The 13489-nt window shown below is 37.4% G+C and overlaps 1 long non-coding RNA gene across 1 annotated transcript; it reads left to right on the top strand.

The window, feature by feature from the left end:
• Positions 1-1909: 1909 nt before the first annotated feature.
• Positions 1910-5730, top strand: LOC132617945 (uncharacterized). Its single transcript, XR_009573901.1, has 2 exons — positions 1910-2510; positions 5410-5730. It is a non-coding gene; the product is annotated as an uncharacterized LOC132617945 (long non-coding RNA).
• The last annotated feature ends 7759 nt before the right edge of the window (positions 5731-13489 follow it).

Below are 13489 nucleotides of genomic sequence, written 5' to 3'. Positions count from 1 at the left end.
TTCGATGATCCATTTCAGCATTGCTGTTGTATGGCCTATTCCGATGATATTTCCTGAATCGTTGTTAGTGCATGGATTCCTGGATTCCCCAGGGTGGTGCCGGTGAGAACCCCCCGCGAGCAAAGATTTGGGGTCCCGTGTGTCTGTTGGGCAAAGATTCGAGACGGGTGGCACTTAGACTTCACGAGTCACGCTGGGTTGTGCTACCGAGACGTCGATATTTTCGTCCGGAGTACATTTGTCCACCTCATTTGCACGGCATTGCATTGGATTCATACCATTATTGCACTGCACTGCATTATGATTGATTGAGATGCTTGGTGATTGGATTGTGATGATTGGATTGGATCGGATATATTCAGACTTGATATATTTGGGTTTAGATGCTTTACATAGGTGATGAAGGATACTCGGTTGTGATTATGTTATCTTATGCTTAGTTGGTCAATGATGCCTACCAGTACTGTTGTTTGTACTGACCTGCACTTGCTGCATTCTTTTATGAATGCAGAGTATCAGGTCGGATCCACTTCTGTGACCCGTGGCTAACTGACGCATTCAGCTTTCTCTTGAGTTTCAAGGGTGAGCATGGTCGTCCACTGACCTTGAAGACTTTCTTATCATATGTCCTATTTATTTCAGAGACATAGATATTTTATGTATTAGTATTTCAGATTGTATTATTTCCCCTTAAATGCTCTTGTATTATTCAGACTAGACGCCGGGGGTCTTTGTTACCTTTCCGCACTTTCTACTACTTATATATACATATATATTGTGAGACTTACGTATTTGTTCTATTCTGCTACTTAATTTTCATCCTTTTATGTATTAGTTCATTGTTGGGTGAGGGTTCGCTTACCGTGGTGGGAAGGTAAGTGCCCGCACGGCCTAGGCTAAATGGGTCATAACATTGGTTATGAGTGTGAAGCATGCCACATTCATAGCTTAGAAATTGCAAGCTTCTTTTCCGTACTCAAAAGGTCTGAAGTCATTATCTCAAACCAAAGGTTACTTCCGCATAAGGAATATCCCTTTCTACCGATCGAGTCGAACTACATACGGCCTGATTCCCGAGGGTAAGGATATGTAGGCAAACTCACTGTCAGTGCTTGATCGTAATCCAAACCACCACCACCCTCAAAATCATGCCCCAAGTTTTTAGTCTCACAAATTTGACATTGGACAATTTTTAAAGTTTTCAAACAATTGAGTCGAATTACAGGTGGCCTGAACTCTCATATAACCTGAGATATGTAAGAAGCCCAATGCTAGGGTCCGACCATAATTTTCGAACAATCACATGCTTTTTTTTTCGCTTTAAAGAGATGAGTTGATTCGGTTGGACAAAAATCGAGTTTGTCAAATTTCGTTGCTTGGGGACGGCTCCGTCATCCGCGACCAATGAAGGGGCAGTTGTTGACACCCAATTTTCGACCTTCAAAAATTCAAATTAACTAATCAAGCTTTTTGAATCGCAGACAGAGTAAAATATTTATTCAAAATAAAAAATACTTGCTAAACTAATTTTTGGTGATATTTCACCATTTCCATTGGCAAAATATCCTAATATATATTATTTATATTTTAAGTATTAATTATATCTATTTTATCAATTTGAAAATCCAGTTATATGAAAAAAAAGTATTGTAATTAAGTACCATGTTCAAATTAAAGTGATTTACTTTGTTAAATCAAGAAGGTTAATTAGTTAATTGAATAATTAATTCATCTCAGTCTCTTAATTATTTGGCTATTTTATTGAAGTACAAGAAGGCCTATGTTTTAAAGTTAAATTTCGGCCACAAATCAGCCCCCTCAACAGATCATATTTTTCAGCCCAAACAATTAGCCTAACTCGGCCCAATACCCTTTTAGTCCCAAAATCTCTACGCATTCGGTTGATTTTTCACAATCAGCAAACCAAACGAACCCTAAGTCCCATTTCCTCTTCAAGCTAATCTCCAATCAGGGCCATTCATGGCAGACGCTCGGTCTCTCTTTTTCGGGCAACAATTAAATGCCCATTTGTCTTCTTCTTCAAACGAACGGTAACCTCTAATTTACCTTTTCTTTTTCACATTTTCTAGTACAAGAGCATTGATGACCTTTGTCATATGGGAATTCAAATTTTTTCTGAAAAGATTCAGACTTCAAACGTTATTTAAAACGAATTTCTAATTTTCAAAGTAAAAACTGGATTCCAAGACATCTCTAGAAGTCCCATATCGTTTTAGGATTAAAAAACCTAGCCATTTGTCCCTCTATAAATACAGAACCATTCTATTCATTCAGAGGATGTTTTGAAGATCCACAAAAAAAAAAAAAAAAGGTTTTTCACAACCTCAATGGGTTTTTACACCCACAATGGGGTTTTGACAACCCCAAGAGCTTGAACACTTAGAAACTCGGCTAAGCGTTGAGTTTGAGGAAGTTCTTGCTCACAATTAAAAGTTTGGTTAAAAGGTTGTACCTCAACTCTCGTCGCCCCCATCGCTGCTCGAAAAAAGGTAATTTTCTTCTTTGTCTTAGTTTATTTTTATTTTTATAGTTCAGTTTGTTTGTGAGTCTGTGTAGATTAGTTTAGTTCTAATTTTTTGTTCACTTAGATAGTAATCCTCAAACCCTTGTAATTTCATTTCTTGATTCTGATTACCTTTTTCAAAAATTTATGCGTTTGTGTGCTTAGTTTGTTTTTGAATTCTATTTTGGCTGTGCAATTTTGTCCCCATTTGTAGTTGGTTTAATTATTAGCCATCAGTTTGTGGATAATATTAGCCTGTTGCTACTATCAATTTGTTGTTGGTATCAATATGTTAGTTTGTCGACTAAAGCGGGTTAATTAACTGATGGGACTGTTTAGGGGTTTAGGGTAAGGAAAATGTTTGCATTAACATATGATGCCATATATGCTTCTTGATCTGTAGCTTTAGCATCTCTTATGAGAATTATTTTTGTTTCTTTGTTAAAGTAAACATGATGATTTATGATTAAGTAGTAGTATTTGGCACGTTGATAGAAAGGAAAAGAAGAGGATTGTTATATGATTTGTCACTTGTTGTTATTCTCCCGAATAAGCATATATGAAACCCAAAGGACCTTTCAAGGTTCTCAAACACATAGTTGATTTAGCTGCTTCCCAAAATAGTAAGCAAAACCCACAAATCTTTTGTTCCGATTTCTGTTGTCATGCCCAGTTGGTGTTTAGAATTAACCTCATTTATAGCTCTAATTGAAATCAGTTAAGGATCTAAGTTTGAAGGAATCAAGTTTGATTTTCTTAGGAAAGTTTGAGATTTTGTTTCAAATTTGTATTTGAACTATGTTTTAAGGTTTGAATGAGTTTTTGTTTATCTAGAAAGCATAAGCTGTTACCTTTGCTGTTTGACATTACAATATATGCTCAAATGTTTGTTAAAATGCTTCCCTCTCTGATTTCAAGTTTCATGGCTGAAAAAATTATTTATGATGTTAGTTAAAGGAACAATCTGTTTCTTCTTCATTATATTTTTGTTGGCCTCTATCATTTGCAATAAGAGATGTTAGTCTGTTAATCTCTTCTTCCTTTATATAGTTGCTGGCTTTGTTTGTTACATTATAGAGTGGTTGTTTGTTTAATCCAAAAAATAAAAATGATTTTTGATATAGATCTTGTGTGTTCATACCTCCTTCAGCTTTGAAAATTTGTATAAGCCATGCCTTGCTCACTCTTCACTGTCCAAACGTAAACAACATAATAAGTCCTGTCTCCTATGTTAATCTGCTCATGAGATGTAAAAGGGATAAGATGACTAGGGGTGGAAGGTCCTCTACTTCTAAATAGTAATTGTTTGAGTGATTTCCTCTGAAAGTGGATAGGAGATGTTGGTTGTTTGAAGTGTTGGAGTGATTGTGTGAAGATGTTTGGTTCCTTGTCATAAATATTAACCCATGTTTAGCATGAAGGTGCATCTTAATAGTTCTTTTGATATAAGTTCCCAGACTCTTTCTTGTACCTAATCATTTCGGCTATATTTTGAACCTGCTTGGATATTCTTGAAATCTGAGTTTACCCCTTTTGACATCCTAATTATTTTCCAAATTAGTTAAGTCATGAAAATCCTTCATAAGTGAAATACTTGATACTCCACTTGTTGTTAGCTTGTTAAAAATGTATCATTCTCAATAGTCATCCTTCACCCCTTTCTTTCTTTGCATGACTTGGGGAGTTCACATCCCAAAACCTGCTTGAACTGCTGTTGTTACTGCTCGTCGAGGCTTCAATGAATGTGCTGCCGCGCTATGTGTTGTGATTTGGGCTTGAAAAGAGCAGATGTTGCCCATTCAGTTGCTTGTGGTTTCTGTCACACTTTGGGTTGTTGTTCTGAAAGAGCAGATGTTACTTGGGGAATGGTTCTTTCACATTTTGAAACTTTTGAGATCTTGGCACCCAACTGCTGCACTTTACGCAGCTGGCGTATTTAGATGTTGCGTTTGGCTGACGTATATGTTGTTACTGAATTGCTGCTCCTTAAGTACTTTTTTTTTTTTTGGGTTGGGTTTTTTTTTTTTTTTGGGGGGGGGGGGGGGGGGGGGTTGTTGTCTCGACGAAATAGCCACGGCTTTGAACAGTCCCCTCACTTGAGATGCTGCGGCATTCGGCAGCTACATTTGACATGGTTTAATTACCCTATTCGTTTGTTTGATTCCCTGCTGTAATTTTACTAATTGTTGCTGCGTTTGAGGGCTGTTTGCCGCATTTTGAAGCAGGCCACTGCTAAGCTTTGAGTTGCCCCACATTTGAGGCAAGTTGTCATCTGGTGCTGCATGTTTGTGAGCTGGCTGTTCCTTTGTTGCCTAAAGAATAGATGCCACTCTTAATTAAAGAATGCTTGCTGTTATATGTTGTTAGTGAGGCTGAAAGGAATTGACACTACAGTTGCATGAATTTCTACTGCATTTTGGGGTCAACACGATTGCTGCATGATGCGTTTCCTATTCTGCTACTGCTACATTTTTGGCTAGACAATTGATATCTTGATGCTGTCCCAAAATAGCTGCTATGCTTCTGATATTTTATTGATTCGAACACAATACTACACTTGGGCCAATGAAAAAAAAAGATTTTTTGAGGCCATAACTTGTCCGGAAAGGTTATCCCTCGGTTTAGGCGTTGATGGCCTCATAGTAGTATCACGAGGTAGGAACGAACATGCGTTTGGCGAGGCAACTAGAATGGCCACTAGTCTTCAGCCAAGACATGTTTCGGATTCCTTCGCCACATTCGGAAACGTGAGTCTGAGCCTCCGTAATCAAAGCTCTCAAAGTTTGATATGAGTCTGAGGGAGATTATTAATTTATTATTATTAATGTCACCCTATTTGGTGGCGTATTATTTTGACTAATTACTTTTCTTTCGATTTGTGCGAGGTACAAAAATAGCGAACCATGTTTAGCAAAGCTTGAAGACGAAGTGAAGAATTGGATGTTAGAGCTTTGGACGAAAGAACTAGAAGAGCATAGGCTTGCTAGAGGATTTGGGCCCAAGGCCGGAAAGCTAAACTTTCTTTCCCTTCCCTTTATTATATGTTTACTTTGGTTTTTGTATGAACATGTAAAAATACATTTGTGTAGATATTGAAACAAGTTGGAACCTAGGATTTAGGTAAACAATGTTTCAAATTGGACTCTCAAGCTAAATGAATTGTATTTATTTATGAAAAGTAAAATAAATTGAAAAGTTTTTTCTTATACCAATATTGATTATCTTTAAAGTATATTGCTTGATTCGAAGAGTATGAAAAGGGGTTTTTTTTTTTTTGGGAACTTATTGGACTTAAGGTAATTTTCAAACCTTTTGGGCTCGAAACCCAAACCTTAAGGCAATTAAAACAGAGAAATATACTTGAAATATAGCTTTGAGGATTAAGATGGCTTTGGAGTAGTTTATGGTCGAATAATGAGCTTCAATGGATCAATAAGTAACAAGTAAACTTTTTCTTAACTTATACGAACTTTTTCTTAACTTATACGGGTAAAAACCTATACTATTCTTATAGAGGAGGTATACTCCATTTATTTTCTTATATATAATAAATAAACTTATAAAGAATAAATCAATGACATTGGGACCAAATGAGTAGAAACTCTACTTGTGAGAAATCTTAAGTGTGTTTTGGTCTGGAAATGAAATGAATTAAACCCTTTATAACATTTTTCAAAAAGAAAATCAACTTTTCTTCCTTAAAAGATAATTTTGCCAAAAAGTGGAGTTTTATGATTAGCATGACAATTTTGGCAATAAAGTAAACATTTTTAGCAAATAATCACATTAATCACGCATTCAAGCTCGTAAATCAACCGTATTCTATGGATCTTTAATACTAGGGTGCTTAAAACTTTTCCTAGGAATTACCAAAACCCTTACCTCGAATTCTTGGTTTAAAAAGGATTTTTCTTTGTTTGATAAACCCTTTTAACTTGGTTTTCCTAATTTCCCTTAATAAATTAGGTGACGACTCTAAAAACATAAAATCCAAATTAGAGCACCAATAACTGCGTAGTAGCTTTTATGCACCCGCGTAAAAGTGAATCGTAACAACGGTAACCAAGGAAATCATATCACAACCAACACGAAGCTCTTTCAACAAGATGCAAACCCAAATCGCAACTCGCTCGCACTCAGCCAAAAGACCCAATTACCATACCTTTAAAACAAACAACAGATCTCACATTCATAATCAAATAGCACAAACCTTTAGGCATAACTAAATCATAGAACATTCCGAACTGGTAAGATATTTTGAGCTAGGTAATTCTTTCGTTTCACCCTTTTTCCAAGTTGTTCCTTGAATCATAATTTCTTAGAAGTACACAATACAAACCGAAACCATGACTTACTTTTCCCAAAAGAGAATCCTAAATCTTCCAGAAAACTGTAAGCTATTTCATTGAAACTTATCTTTCTCGTAGCCAATTTGGTTAGTCTTAAGTCTTCTTAACTCTTCAAATCACTTATCTACGAACTTACCATCGAGTACCACATAGAGCAAGATCTGCCAACATCCAATGATCAGAAAGGAGCCTTAATCACAATCCTAGAATCTCTCTGAAGCACAACCATTATCATTACAACCCATTGTACTAATCGAAAGGCTGACTCTGGTGAGATACCACAAGGAATACTAATAACAAACCTCAAAATTAGGTGTTCCTTATCACATCCATTAAACTGATTTACTTGGAACCCATAAGTTCGTTGGAGTTACAAACTCGATCTAACCATTTTCGTTCAAACCATAACAACCCACAATGAACGCACAATTTCATAATATATTAGCAACAACTCAAACTGATGCCAAGAGCTGAAACCCATCACATTCTTACTGCGCATAGCAAACCATAAGTTACCGTTTTCGGCTCTAAAAGCTGAAACTTATCCAAATTGTTCTCAAGGTATCGGATAACTAAATCATGCGAATGCAACCTCAAATTCCTTAACATTACCCAATACGCATGCCTGGTACAACCCTAATTTTTCCACACTAAGGATATATGTACTCATAAATCAATCTTTTAACTATCAAACTTTCCATTGTAATACCTCAATAACCCATAATATCCGGAGTCATTCCGTCAATGTTGTTCATAAAATAAAACACTTAGCACAACACGATCCCATCTCGGAAACACTGATAGCCATAACATACTAAGAATTTCTACAAATCCTTTCTCTTAAACACACACTAACTCATTCACTGCAAAGTACTGCAAAACTATCCAAATGGGTACCACACAAGCCACTTCCTATAAATTCAACATGTCGGTTATCTGAAATCTCACTTCTCACTTAGCCACTGGTCAGAACTTCTTATCACCTACCCATTTTGTAAACTTGCTTTCTCAAAATCACACAGCAATCATAAGCTCGTCTATTCCATACTAGGCAAAAATACCACCATTTAAATAGACTCAAGTACTCCCACAGGCGCACCTAATTCTTGCCACTCTCGACTAAGACTAACTAATTCTCGAAGCCACTAAATTAATTACCGCAAATTATAAGTCTTGCACACTACCGAACCAACCTTGGAGATAGAATCACACCACACACTTTACACATTAGAGTTACCTTTTAAAGCATTGGAGTCTAAACCGACTAAACTCTAATCCAACGAAGCACATACTTGGTCTACAATGACCCACTTTCCTCTACCAAGGTTCCCTTATTCCATTCCTTATTTTGAATTCCAAATGATCCATATAACTCGAATAAGTTTAAGCCTCATCTCTGATTCACTAAATTAGAATGTCTCCATTGTCAAACCTAAACACACCTAACCATTCAAGCGACTATACCATCAACTCAACTGGATAAAAGCACCGATAAATAACAAAACTCACCGAAGATACACAAGAAGTACAAAGGCTCTCAGCCTCAATCCAATACTGGACATAACTCTTAACAGTTGCTTGGTTACTAGAATATCACTCTTGTCACAATCACAAACACATTCTCATAAGCATGCCAGATACCAATTATTTCCTCCTTAGTGCTCAAGAATTTTCTATCCAAATCCTCTTAAGAATTCGGATTTTCTATGCTCTCTCACAATATCTTCCTTTTAGTACCTACTCTCAACTTCTCTTATCTACCACATGCAATCACCATACTCATCAAATCTAGTAATCCCTAGCGAACTCACACTCGTCCTCGAATTCCAATGCTAGAAACTTAACCATTGCAAAAACATTGGTCTGCCCTAAGCTCACCCGTGCTACGCATACTATCACAAACCTTATTGAAGTCGAAACCTTCTTTCTAAGCTAGAACTGAACTAGGCCACACATATGAACCGAGATGACACCTCTCATACCATACCACCACATAATGTACGAGATCAAACGCATGAGAACGAGTGTTCGCCGTTTGAGGGAGGATAAAATAAGGATACATAGATACCAATTGGAATAGTCTAGATATCAATTGGACTCGCCGAGATACCAATTTGACTGAAGTAGCACGACTAGAAAGAATGAAGGGAGTTTTTCCTAAGATAACTCATAGCCTCTCGCGGACGGGTGCAGTCACCTCCGTACCATTCCACGAGATTCTACTACACATTTGCTCTTGTACCTAGTAGACCGCTAACCTACGCTCTGATACCAACTTGTCACGACCCAATTTAGGGCCACGCAACCACCTAGCCTCTCGCGGACGGGTGCAGTCACCTCCGTACCATTCCACGAGATTCTACTACACATTTGCTCTTGTACCTAGTAGACCGCTAACCTACGCTCTGATACCAACTTGTCACGACCCAATTTAGGGCCACGCAGCCACCTACCCTTTCCACCTCGGTAGGCGAACCCTTTATCAAATAACACACCAATTAAACAATGACAATCATTCTAACTAAAAAATATTGGAGGTAACAACGGAACATCATAATATAAATTTAATAAACTCAAGTGTTCATATGATTACAACAATTAATTGATTACAGACTCAGTTCAATTCCCCATGACCTGGTCTAGACTAGTACAAGAGCGACTAATGATTCCAGATTACCACTACATTCTAAGACTCAACCTCCGTCCCAGAATGAAATGGGAGGAGTCCTTCTAGATAGACACCGCGCATTTCTGCTCATGTAACAATCAACCACCTAAAACAATCTACACCCCAAAAAGGGTGTAGCAAGTGCAATATCAGTACAATCCACGAGTACTAAGTAAGTATCATAGGCCGACAATGGTTAGTAATCGCATATCAGTAATTGAATTCACAGATAATACCCAGAACAAGTCATACGTCTATCTATCACACATCGTAACATCGATAACCTTTAATCATTAACTTTCCTCCAAGAATCACAAGTCAATTTTACATTAATTTCACATGATCATAAACTCATTCTACCAATATCTCTAGTCTAAAAGTCAACTCCTCATTATGACACCTTTTACCCTACCTCACTTAGAGGCCACACATGTAATTGATCCAACAAGCACAAACAACCGATACTATGCCAAGCATACGTCATTGCCTAAGTAGAGCATCTAATCCCAAACGTGTCAAGTCTAAATGTATCAAGTCTGAATCCAACATCACAATATAATACCAAATCATCAATAAATCATAAACCATGGTGCAATGCAATGCAATAATATATGAATGCAATGCAATGCCATGCAAGTGTTGTGTACACATGTACTCCGAACCGAAATATTGATGTCTCGGTAGCACAACCCAGTGTGACTTGAGAAGTCTAAGTGCCAGCCGTCTTAGATTTTTACCTAACAGACACACAAGACCCCAGATCTTTGCTCACGGGGGGTTCTCATCAGCACCACTCTAGGGGACCCGCGGAGTCCATGCACTATCAACGATTCCGAAACTAACATCGGATATCGGCCATGAAATTAACGATTTTGGAATTAATCATCGGATATCAGCCATCTCACGTCACTCAAGTAAAAAGAGTTTTATCAGTATTAACTTCACTCAATCAATGATTCCGGGATGAACATCGGACATCGGCCATCTCACGTCACTCAAGTAAAAGAGTTTTATCCATTATAATCAGGGTATTAACAATGTATCATGAATGGATGAGAATGTGTGCAACGCATGTGTGACTCCCGTACCTTTAACCTAAGCCTTGACCATGATTCTAGGCTTAGAAGACCAAATAAAGAATGTAGGAATTGGAATTTCCTCTTCAGTTGTAAGATGGGGGCTTACGCCCATGAACAGTGATCGTATTTCAGTGTACGACCTATATTTCAAGTCGTAAACTGGTACCAAAGATTTTTGAGCATTCTGGAATTTGGCATTTAGAGGTTACATTGTTAAATACGGACCACATTTTGAAATACGACCCGCACTTCAAAACGTATTTGGAATTTGGGAGAACTTCCTTGATGAAAGTTGTAGAGCTTTGAAATACCTTTCCAAAGGTATACCATGGGGGTCAAATGGACATCTGTGCAAAGAGTTATGACCATCTTATTGAAGAGCCGCAGTGCAGTCTGCACAGAATACAGACCATATTTCAAAATACAGCTAGTATTTTGCTGGGCGTAAAATTTAATTTTCTAAAATAGTATAAATTCGTCCATATCATTCTAAATCATTATTTTTCGTTTCTTCAAGCCCTAGAACGACCTCCCACTCTTTCACATCATCAAGAACACCAAGGTAAGCCTATTCTAATCATTCCAAGTCAATTCTAATATATATCCTTGTAATCTAAACAAGAAATCATCATTCCTAACCTAGGGTTTTCAAGAAAACCCATCTCAAGATTCAAGATTTTGAAAATCTTTTTCAAAGTTCAAGTCTTTAATTTAAGTTTTGGAGCATTACCAGGTATGTAGGGTTGCTATCTACATGTGGGAACATCATTGTTCTTGCCCACGCCCCTTAATCCATAAAGTATGAATCCTTACGAAAACTAGGGTTTCTAAACCATGCTCATGACAGCCCTAGGTCCATATCTATGATTATATTATGTATGAATTGCTATTATTCTATCATTGTATTCTTAATAACTCCATATGATTATTGAGAATCAGTCCTTAATCCATGAAAACCCATATCTTGTATTCCATGGGTTCTTGCATGCATAATTTTAGCTAAAAATGATTATTTCATGAATGTTCTACATGTCTATAAGTTTTCATGCAACTATATTATATGATTACTTTCATGCCATGATACAAGATACATACATGCTAAATACAAGCTATTTCATGAGCCATGTTTACAAGTTATTTCGTGAAATCATGATTACAAGTCAAGTACAAGTTAATTCACGAAAATCATGGGCTTCTTAGCCAATTATATCATGTTCATGTTTTTGGGAGTTGCACGAATTACCGAGAAGGCTCAGATAGCCTGAAACTACGTAGTCACCGTAGGATAAGGATCGCTCCGCCCAGATAGGACGATTGCTTAATTTTACACTGAAGGGATCCATCAGATATGTTACCACCTTATACCCTGGCAAGCTATGGGGGCTCTGCTGGTCCGGCGAGGTACCAGACTCCACGTACCCGCGTGGTGATATTATATTGTCAGTTTATGAAATGCTCTCCCTACGTACCATGTTTTACTCATGTTATATATATATGTATCCATGCTCATGCTCATGTTATGTCCAGTTTCAGTTCTTACCATGTTATCCCATGTCTCATGTTATTTCATTCAGTTGCTTTACATACCAGTACATTCAATGTGTTAATGTCCCCTTTTTATTGCCCGGAGGCCTACATTTCACGATGTAGGTATTGATTTACAGGATGACACATCTGCTCAGTAGGACAACATTCATATCAGCTTATTGGTGAGCCCCATCTCATTCGGGATTTAGTCAACTTTTTGTTTTATGATTAGTTATGCATCTAAGGTATGCTTGGGGCCTTGTCTCAGTAAATATGTTTTCCAGTCAGATTCATGATACAGGTTTCATAGACTAGACAAGTCAGTTATGTTATGTCAGACATTCGGAGTCGTATAGTCGTATAGCCATTTCGGACTTATTATGTTTTATAAAGGCTTATCATGCATTCACGTTATATTTCGCTCATGTTATGCCTCATGATGATTCAGCAAGCCATGTGGTTCGCTCGGTCACATGTAATAAGGCACCGAGGCCATGGTTCGGGGCGTGACATCATGGGTCAACATCAACAGTCTGATCAATATCACAGGTACCAATAATCGGGTATGCCAATAATATATCTGAATCACAAATACCAACAGTGGGTATGCTAACAATATATTCAAATCACAAATACCAATAGTGGGTATGCCAACAATATATCCGAATCATAAATACCAACATTGGGTATGCCAGTAATATATTCGAATAACGAATACCAACAGTGGGTAGGCCAACAATAGTGTAATGAAGACGATAACAAAATCTAATATTTATCAACAACTCATGGCATCAAGCCGACACAATAGAACAATTAATCACAACGCACTAGGGTGGCTAGTTCCAAACACACAACAGGTTAATCAAATCGATATACATTATTACCACTTCCCTAAATCAGCCTATTAGCTTAGAGTAAGTAATCTCACCCTACACTCACAATCATTCGTCACAACTCAATCTAGAACTCAGTCACAATTGTTGGCGCATTTTATCCTTTCATTTATCAACTAGATTCACTGTTAATGGCATGACACAAATAATCACATATTATGGGAATTCTCATCATTAGACACAGAAAATAGGTATCACCCGCTACTCCTAAGTCACATAAAATCCACTGATTTTCAAGAAAGCCACATCATACATCCTAAGGAATCTATAGGCCACAAGCTCAAACACACAATCACACATGCATACCATCATAGGGTTTTATCCCAGATTTTTAATTCCTACACATGCATTCTCCGTTCCTTCTAATACATGAATGTGGGAAACTAACCGGAGTCTACCGAAAGGGAAGCCATAACCTACCTAGAAGCTGAACAGGTGCCACGAACTCA

The sequence above is a fragment of the Lycium barbarum genome, chromosome 11, assembly GCF_019175385.1.
Source record: "Lycium barbarum isolate Lr01 chromosome 11, ASM1917538v2, whole genome shotgun sequence".
Taxonomy (NCBI): domain Eukaryota; kingdom Viridiplantae; phylum Streptophyta; class Magnoliopsida; order Solanales; family Solanaceae; genus Lycium; species Lycium barbarum.
This window is presented reverse-complemented; position numbering and strand designations above follow the sequence as displayed.